The sequence below is a fragment of the Periplaneta americana genome, chromosome 9 (assembly GCF_040183065.1).
Source record: "Periplaneta americana isolate PAMFEO1 chromosome 9, P.americana_PAMFEO1_priV1, whole genome shotgun sequence".
Lineage (NCBI taxonomy): Eukaryota > Metazoa > Arthropoda > Insecta > Blattodea > Blattidae > Periplaneta > Periplaneta americana.
This window is the reverse complement of record NC_091125.1, coordinates 103895846-103904489: the sequence shown is the minus strand read 5'-3', so window position 1 is coordinate 103904489 and position 8644 is coordinate 103895846.

Genomic DNA, 8644 nt, shown 5'->3' with positions numbered 1-8644 from the left:
AATTCTATAAAGTGCAATGGATTTGTCTTCATTTAAACTATACGAGACTATGTCCAGCTTATTTTTAGAAATTTTGTAGCTGTTGAGTTTTAGAGAAACTATCCTGAATTTATGTTTCTTCATTGCTCTCTTTCTGACTGTATATACAAATTTCATAATATAGAAATCACGACAAAGTAAATTTGTCCATTTAAGGTAGATTTGTCACATACATTTGTTGTAAATATTTCTTCTATTACTGCCTGTAAATAAATATTACATTATCTTAAATATTTCAACAAGTTACCTTGTTTCTTCTATTACTGATACTGTTCGTTTGTAATTAATAATTGAAGGGGTCAGAAGCAAAGGGGTAAAAGTGAAATTTCTAAAAATATGAGTTAAGTGCATCCAGAGTAAGCTAAAGAATAACAAATTTTAGTGACAAAGGGCTATATCTTTCAACGACAACACATATTGAAATTTAAAATTAAAACTTAACGGATTTTATGAAAGTTTAAACATTTTCAAACACATTTCCTCAAAAATAACTAAAGGGCACTTATACCTCTTTTCTTCTGACTCCTCAATTATGTTTATATTTATGTAATCTATCATATGCTGCTTTTATTTATTTTATATCAAGAAAATAAACAAGCTTAAACATATACACAAGTCACTACTTTTTAAAATTAAGTACTGGTAATGAACAAGTTCTTTTTTCAGTTGTTATAGAAGTGAGTCATTAAATAATTTAAATAACTTCACTTCACTTAGTCGAACAAAAGATTTACAAAACACTTTCCATCTCATCCGATCATGAGCGCTCGTCTTAGCCCCAATCCATTCAATTCCCCTTTCATTAAAGTGTCTTGGAATCCTTCTTCCCAAGTTTGTCTGGGTCTTTTTTTTTTTTAGTCTAGCCATTTTAGTGTCTTTCGTTATTAATTCTGGTTACATATCCAAAACTTCGCAACTGTATTGACTATATTACATCTATTAGTGGAATAATTTCTAATCCTAATCTTATTGTTTAGTTCCTAATCCTCTCTGTTATAGTTTTTACTTCTACCGCTCTTCCTGGTGTTGTGGAAGAGAAGTCCTGATGGCCTTAACTACACCAGAACAAATAAATAAATAAATAAATAAATAAATAAATAAATAAATAAATAAATGAATGAATGAATGAATGAATGAATGAATGAATGAATGAATGAATGAATGAATAAATAAATAAATAAATAAATAAATAAATAAATAAATAAATAAATAAATAAATAAATAAATAAATAAATAAATAAATAAATAAATAAATAAATAAATAAATAAATAAATAAATAAATAAATAAATAAATAAATAAATAAATAAATAAATAAATAAATAAATAAATAAATAAATAAATAAATAAATAAATAAATAAATAAATAAATAAATAAATAAATAAATAAATAAATAAATAAATAAATAAATAAATAAATAAATAAATAAATAAATAAATAAATAAATAAATAAATAAATAAATAAATAAATAAATAAATAAATAAATAAATAAATAAATAAATAAATAAATAAATAAATAAATAAATAAATAAATAAATAAATAAATAAATAAATAAATAAATAAATAAATAAATAAATAAATAAATAAATAAATAAATAAATAAATAAATAAATAAATAAATAAATAAATAAATAAATAAATAAATGAATAAATAAATAAATAAATAAAAAATGAATCAATAAATAAATAAATGAATAAATGAATAAATAAATAAATAAATAAATAAATAAATAAATGAATGAATGAACGAACGAACGAACGAATAAATAAATACATTTTCTTTAGTCGTTTGGAGTTGACTCTTAATGTTTGGAAGTTAAAGACCACGAAATGAAAAGAAATACAGTACTTATTCCTGTTATACATTGCTAGCTTAAATTCTGAGATCATTGAACTCATCTTTGTGTTCACAAGTAAAATTTGTAATAAGTGCATTGCTTAATTCATTTATTATTTTAAAATATAGATTTTTAGAGTTCACTGTGATTTGATTGTGAAGAAGTTATATATTAAAACATTTTGTCATTACGCACATGTATTTAATATATTCTTGTGTTCAAAGTGAATGCAGAAGAACAGAATTCACTAAAAGTCAGAGTAAAATGCCGTTCTTGTAGTTACGTGCTAGAGCACAAGCTTACCATTCTACGAAAACTTGGGTGATATCCCCGGAATTGATTTCCGTCAACAGGAGATCGCACCTACACATAGTTCTGCATAAAGATGTGCACTTTAGTAAAGCTATGCACCTATCCATGTTTTTCGGAGGTTTTTCCTCAACTGTAAGGTGAATGTGAGGTTGTTCATGGCGAGTCCTCATCTCGCTAAGTACCATTTTGCTATCTTTAATTCCATAAATGACCAATTTTAGTTCATACAACGCCGTTAAATAACCTACTAAACCACCCCATTGAAGAATAGATAGATACACGAGTGAAGTAGTCCACAAAATAGACCTATAACTTGAAACTCTGTCAGTTATTTTGATTATTTGCCATTAAAATATTGATGAAATATGTGAAATGAAACATTAGCTATGAATTCGAGTCTATCTGCTTTTTCTATATGCATTTAAAGTACATCATAGAACTAAGAAAAGGTTTGATAACTATACGTAATTAAAAATGGGTAGGTATTTAAGGTAGTCACATCATGTTGGTAACAGTGAATGATGTTGAATAATTTCGAGGGAAATTGGATCGGTGTCGGTTAGAGTTCCCGAGTAGCTCAGTGGTAGAGCGTTGGTACGTTAAACCAAAGGTCCCGGGTTCGATACCCGGCTCCGGAACAATTTTTCCCTCGAAATTATTCAAATCAACTTTACAGGGAGTTATACCTGAAATCTTGATTTGCAGTGAATGATGTTGTTTAGTCAACTGTCCGAAGACATGTTTGAAGTTCATAAGTAACACCAATAAAGTATCACTCATGAGGCAACTAGGCCAGGAGATAATGGGGTAGGGTAGCCAGTTTATTTTCCCCTCCAATGCATACATCGCCGATCAGCTACATATTCCACTAATCAAACATACAAACAATATTGTTCTTCTTCCGACACATATCAAGTGAGATGTACTGCCTGGTAGATACACTGTACATATCAACCAGAACCTCACTCAGAGGTAAATATTTAATGAATATTGCTAAGAGTTTCACAATATTTCGAAGGAGGATAAGGAGATAAAAATGAAATCTAATGTTTTTAATTGTTTTTTTTTTATATACCGAAGAACTCGGATATTTTCTATGTTCAAAATCTAAACGTGTAAGAAATTGTAAGTCCGGTTTACGCGTATAACAACATTAAAATAAAAAAGCTATATAGATAAATTCTGATCGTTTTCAATCCATCATTCTCTCGACATGCCGGATTGTGTGTGCTCAAAATCTTGATACAAAATGCTTAGTTCTAATTTTATTACAGACTAGCCATACCCGTGCGCTCCGCTGCACTTGTTAGAAATAAATATAAAGTAATTACATAATTAAAATAGGACGTTTGATCCAGGGAACAACTTTTACAACAGCGCAAGATAATCTGCTTCGCTCATTACCCAATTTTTTTTTGCATTGCATTTATTGCATATATATATATATATATATATATATATATATAATGTATTTTAACACGATTCAATTCAGCATAGTTAAAATTTGAATTATAAAATAATGAATTGCTAAGCTAACGTACTATTACTGCATACTAAATCAATACACTCTCGTTGTTCGTTAATTCTCTGAGATTAAAATGAGTGTATATAAATATTATTTTAAGAAATACAGAAAATGAATGTACAAAATAGCCTATCAAATTTTCTGTGCATAAGAAGCTATTTTAATCTTACCTGTCCTCGATTTACTCAGACGTTACTGTAATAACATTATAGCATTATGTCCATCTAGAGAAACTACACTTTCCAATGGTGAAATAATAATTAATTATACAAATCGGTTAATTTAGCTTCTGATATTACTTTATACAAACACAGAAACATTCTCTGTAGGCTATGTTTAATAGCTTTCGATTGTTGATGTCCAAGGCCCCTGTTTCGATTGTTGTTGTCCAAGGCCCCTTACAGACGAAGTCATTTGTTCTTAATTCATTGCACCGTCTTAGATGGCATTATTTTAATTTTAAAACTCATTTATCTCCTTAAATATCAGTCCTATCAAAATTTTGTAAAGAATAAAACTTATCGAAATTCATTTGTAAAGAAACGTTTGTTATGTAATATTTTTCACAAAAATCAATAATAAGCGAGATATTTCGATTTATTTAACTCAGGCCCCCTTATAACCCCCCTTTTAAATAAAGTATTTTGAATGTCATATAGCCTAAAATCTAAGTTACAACGAACTTAATTTATATTCCAATTTTCATATAAATCGGTTCAGCCATTATCGCGTGAAAAGGTAACAAACATACAGACAGACATACAAACAAAAATTTCAAAAATGCTATTTTCGGTTTCAGGGTGGTTAATTATATATGTTAGGACCAATTATTTTTGGAAAATCGAAAATTACCAGAAAAATTTCGGCTACAGATTTATTATTAGTATAGATTTCGGCCTATAGCACCTCTGGTAACCTGTAATTTACTGTGTTCTGAGATTATCTGTAAGTGTATCAGAGATTTCTCTATTAGGAATTGTAGTTCTGGTCTTTATTTCTAATAGCATGATACGAAACATTTTAAGAGCTGGTTCATATCAACCATGTTAGTTCCTGGTCAACAGATACGAAATTTATGAATAAACAATACGAAGCTAAATTGAACGTTTTCGAATGCTATTGAATAATGATTTTGCTAAATGTTCTGTTTTACTTTAGTCTGAAATCAATCGGTAAAGTGATTCGTAATTTCAATTATAAACAATGTATTGGGGCTTATAAGAATAGTACGATGTAAATATCTTAAATGTATGATAATTTTCCGAAGTGTATTGTTCCGATTTTCAGTACCTTCCCTTACAGTTGCATGACGTCATGAGTTACGTAATTCGTGACGGAACCTGTGTTCTGTCTGCCGTATGGTGGCGGTACCTGTCTTATCATGTCATTTTAAACGTGTAGGTGGACGAGTAGGGTAGTGTACTGTACTTGACGGAATTTATGAAGTTATGTCTGACCGTTAGCGAAAAAGATGGAGGTATAGAATTGTGTTTTTCTGTTTATTACCTACGGAAGATCCAAAGGATAGTGTTTCGTGTGTTCATATTAAAACAGTTTGGCAAAAGAAATCCGTATTGCATTAAGATCACAGCTTGTAATGAGACATCACTTGTGAAAGACTATTTTAGTGTAATGAATTGACTGTGATACATAGGCCCGCGTAGTTGTTAGTGGCAAATAATTACGAATGCTTACGTTGAAACAGAATTCACTCATGGTGCATGGTTCATTATTATCATTTTGCTTAAAACTGTCGGAGAGTTTTGAAATGTTTAAAAAGGAAATATCCGATCAGTGAGCGAAAGTGGTGTGTATGTGCTTGAATTTTTGTACCGTCAAATGGAGAGGGTTGCTGGAGGATCTGCGGCAGATGTGCTTCTCCCATTCATCAGCAGCATCGTCAAAAGTCTATCCATTGTGGCTTGTAACGTCTAGGGCCCGAAATGTATACTGGAGAATGAAATATTAAGGTATGTTAACTGTGTAGATAACGTCATCAATGATATAGCATGTAGGACATTTGGAAAGAGGGGAGGGGGGAACTAAATCTTTCGGAATGTTAACTGTGTACAATGTCATCAGTGATCTAGTTATAAAATTGGAGGGGCGGAAAGCTACGCTTTTCGGCATTTTACCTAATTTTCTTTGCCTTTCTGGAGTAACTGCTTTATTTTCATTTGTGTTGCTGTTAGGTACACTACATTACTTGGATGCTTAAATTTTATGTCATAATGCTTCGTAATATTATGCCCTTGTTGAAGGATTTTAGCAAAGCTCTGAATTAAATTGAAGTATGCATACAACTTCTTGCTTATTAAGTCTAAATTATTTAAGGCTACAAAGTAAGTGGGGGCATGTACCTGACTTCTTGGCGATTTGTAGCATGTTATACAAGTCGTGTTGTTTACATCAACTCAGGGTAGTATAGGGACTACTATCGACTGTGAGCACTGGTATGCTTGAATAAAAATATTGCTCCGTTTAGTTAAGTGATTAAAACAAATAGAAGCCACCTGGGTGGCTAAGTCGGTCAAGGCGCTTGCCTGCCGGTCTGAAGTTGCGCTCGGGCGCAGGTTCGATCCTTGCTTGGGCTGATTATCTGGTTGGGTTTTTTCCGAGGTTTTCCCCAACCCTAAGGTGAATACCAGGTAATCTATGGCGAATCCTCGGCCTCATCTCGCTATACCAAGCTCATCGACGCTAAATAACTTAGTAATTGATACAGCGTCGTTAAATAATCAACTAAAAAAACAGATTATAATACACATATACGAAAGCGACTTACCTCATTCTCTTCGTTGTAGAAAATGGTGATGAATTTTAAATAATGCATTGTGTGCTTTTTTAAGTGTCACTAATTTCGTTGCAATGTACAACTGTGTACTTTCATAAATTATCAAATTTAAACCTGTTTGATTGTCACTGAAACAGTGTTTGTACTAAGAAAATATTCTTTCGAAGTCACACGATATTAGTGGCGTGTTCACTATTTCATTCATATTGCACTTCACAGTGTTTCGAATATGTTGGATTTTTTTTCAAGAATACTCTTCAGTTTTAGTTTAACCTTTTTATTGTTACCTTTCATAACATGAGGGTAAATATTGTGTACAGACCGATTATTTAGTCCTGACAGCTCAACGACGCGAAAGAGGGTCAGTAATAGGAGTGGGGAGAGTTTCGGAGTAGAGATAAGGGCGAGCGGTCGGTAAAGGAATGCAGTACATCTTAATTGTACTAGAAACATACCGCTATACCGCACGCATGACATCCGATCGCTCCGAAGGCAAGCGAGTGAATAACCCAAACACCCCTTGGCGTAACTAAATGACCTCGCCTGACCCAGGCGCATATCTCCGGCTACTGTCAGGACTAAATAATCGTACTGTACGTATGGTTGTTGCAGTCGGAAATGTTCTAGATGTACCTATACTTTTTAATCAGGTGTTAACAATGTGGATTTTCAAGTTTATGGAAGGGAATATTCGCACATATCATTAGATAGAAGTCATAATAAAAAGTGGACTGATCATAAATCGAATCGCTGAACAATTTCAGATGTTCGAAGTGTCTTTTAAGAGGTGCAATGTTTTTGTAAATCACGACGCTTTTTAACTTTATGTCCAACTTACACACTTTATACCATAATATATTTTCGTCCTTGGCTAAAAAAATCATATCCATACTCTTTTACAAGAACAGGCAAACTTACAGATTTTATTGGTGATATTTTAATAGATCTTCACAGTATCTTCACTAGATCACAACTGAACTCCTGACGAAAGGTTTACTTTTTAAACAGAAAGTAGGCATGCTTTGCCGAAACAACCTATTAGAATGCAGTAAATAATAGAAAACCCGCACTCTTTAAACTCCGAATGAACAGAGCTGCCTTCACGTAACATGTTTCATTTTGCATAAGAACCTGAAGGTACATCAGTGAAGTAAACACCTAACGCCATCCTATATCATTAAAGATAGGAATTTACCCACAGAGACTGCAAGGTTAGGTATGCATAGTGTGTTCGTTGTTGAAAGAGAGAAAGAGAATGGGAGTAGCTAGCATTACAGGTGCATGCGTACCTGTTATGAAACTCAGCCGTGGTATAAGCAGGGTAAGATTGTAGCTTTATGTGGTTAACCAATCAACGAATCGCAGTGCAATGTAAACTAACCAATTACCGGAGCACAACGCTGAACCCTGCGCACGCGAAACATATCCCCATTCAATTGCTGCGATACACAACATTTCAGTTGTAACCTGGCCGTACCTCAGGCTTCACGTCATTCATGACGCAACGACAGTCTAAGCACAACTAACCTAATATCCTCATCTTGTGGTATAAATTCCTACCATTATATACTGGATGTTCAATTCAAAGTGTGTCATGGCTGGCTGTATGCCGTCATGTGGCTAGCCGATGAGCCTAGAGAATTCAATTTTCCTACACTTCCGCAGAGGTGTATTATTTATGTGCAAGAGAAGTTGCCTAGTAAGCACGGCGTTCATTCAGAAGAGTACTTACTGATACGTACGGTAATGCCGGTAGTGGCAGGTATGTGAACTGTTTCGAAACATGTACTGAGGTGAGTTTTTTCTTACTGTCGGGATATGTGGAGGGGGTTAAGACGATTACTTACGTATTTGTTGACATTAATTTCGACGGTCAACATGGACACGGAGCATCTGATTTGTATTGTGGAATGTTGCCGTACGCAACCGATGTACGACTTGCCCGCGCAAAACACAGTTCGAAAGAGGTTATGGTAGCACACAGACCGTACAGACCCCCCATCTGTTGCTACGACGTTCAAGTTATAAAGTACACGTTCTCAAGTTCAGATTGAACGCCTTGATTAATAGGCAACTTCTCTGACACAAAAGCTGAAACTCGCTTCAAATCGCTGACTCATCAACAGTGACGTCA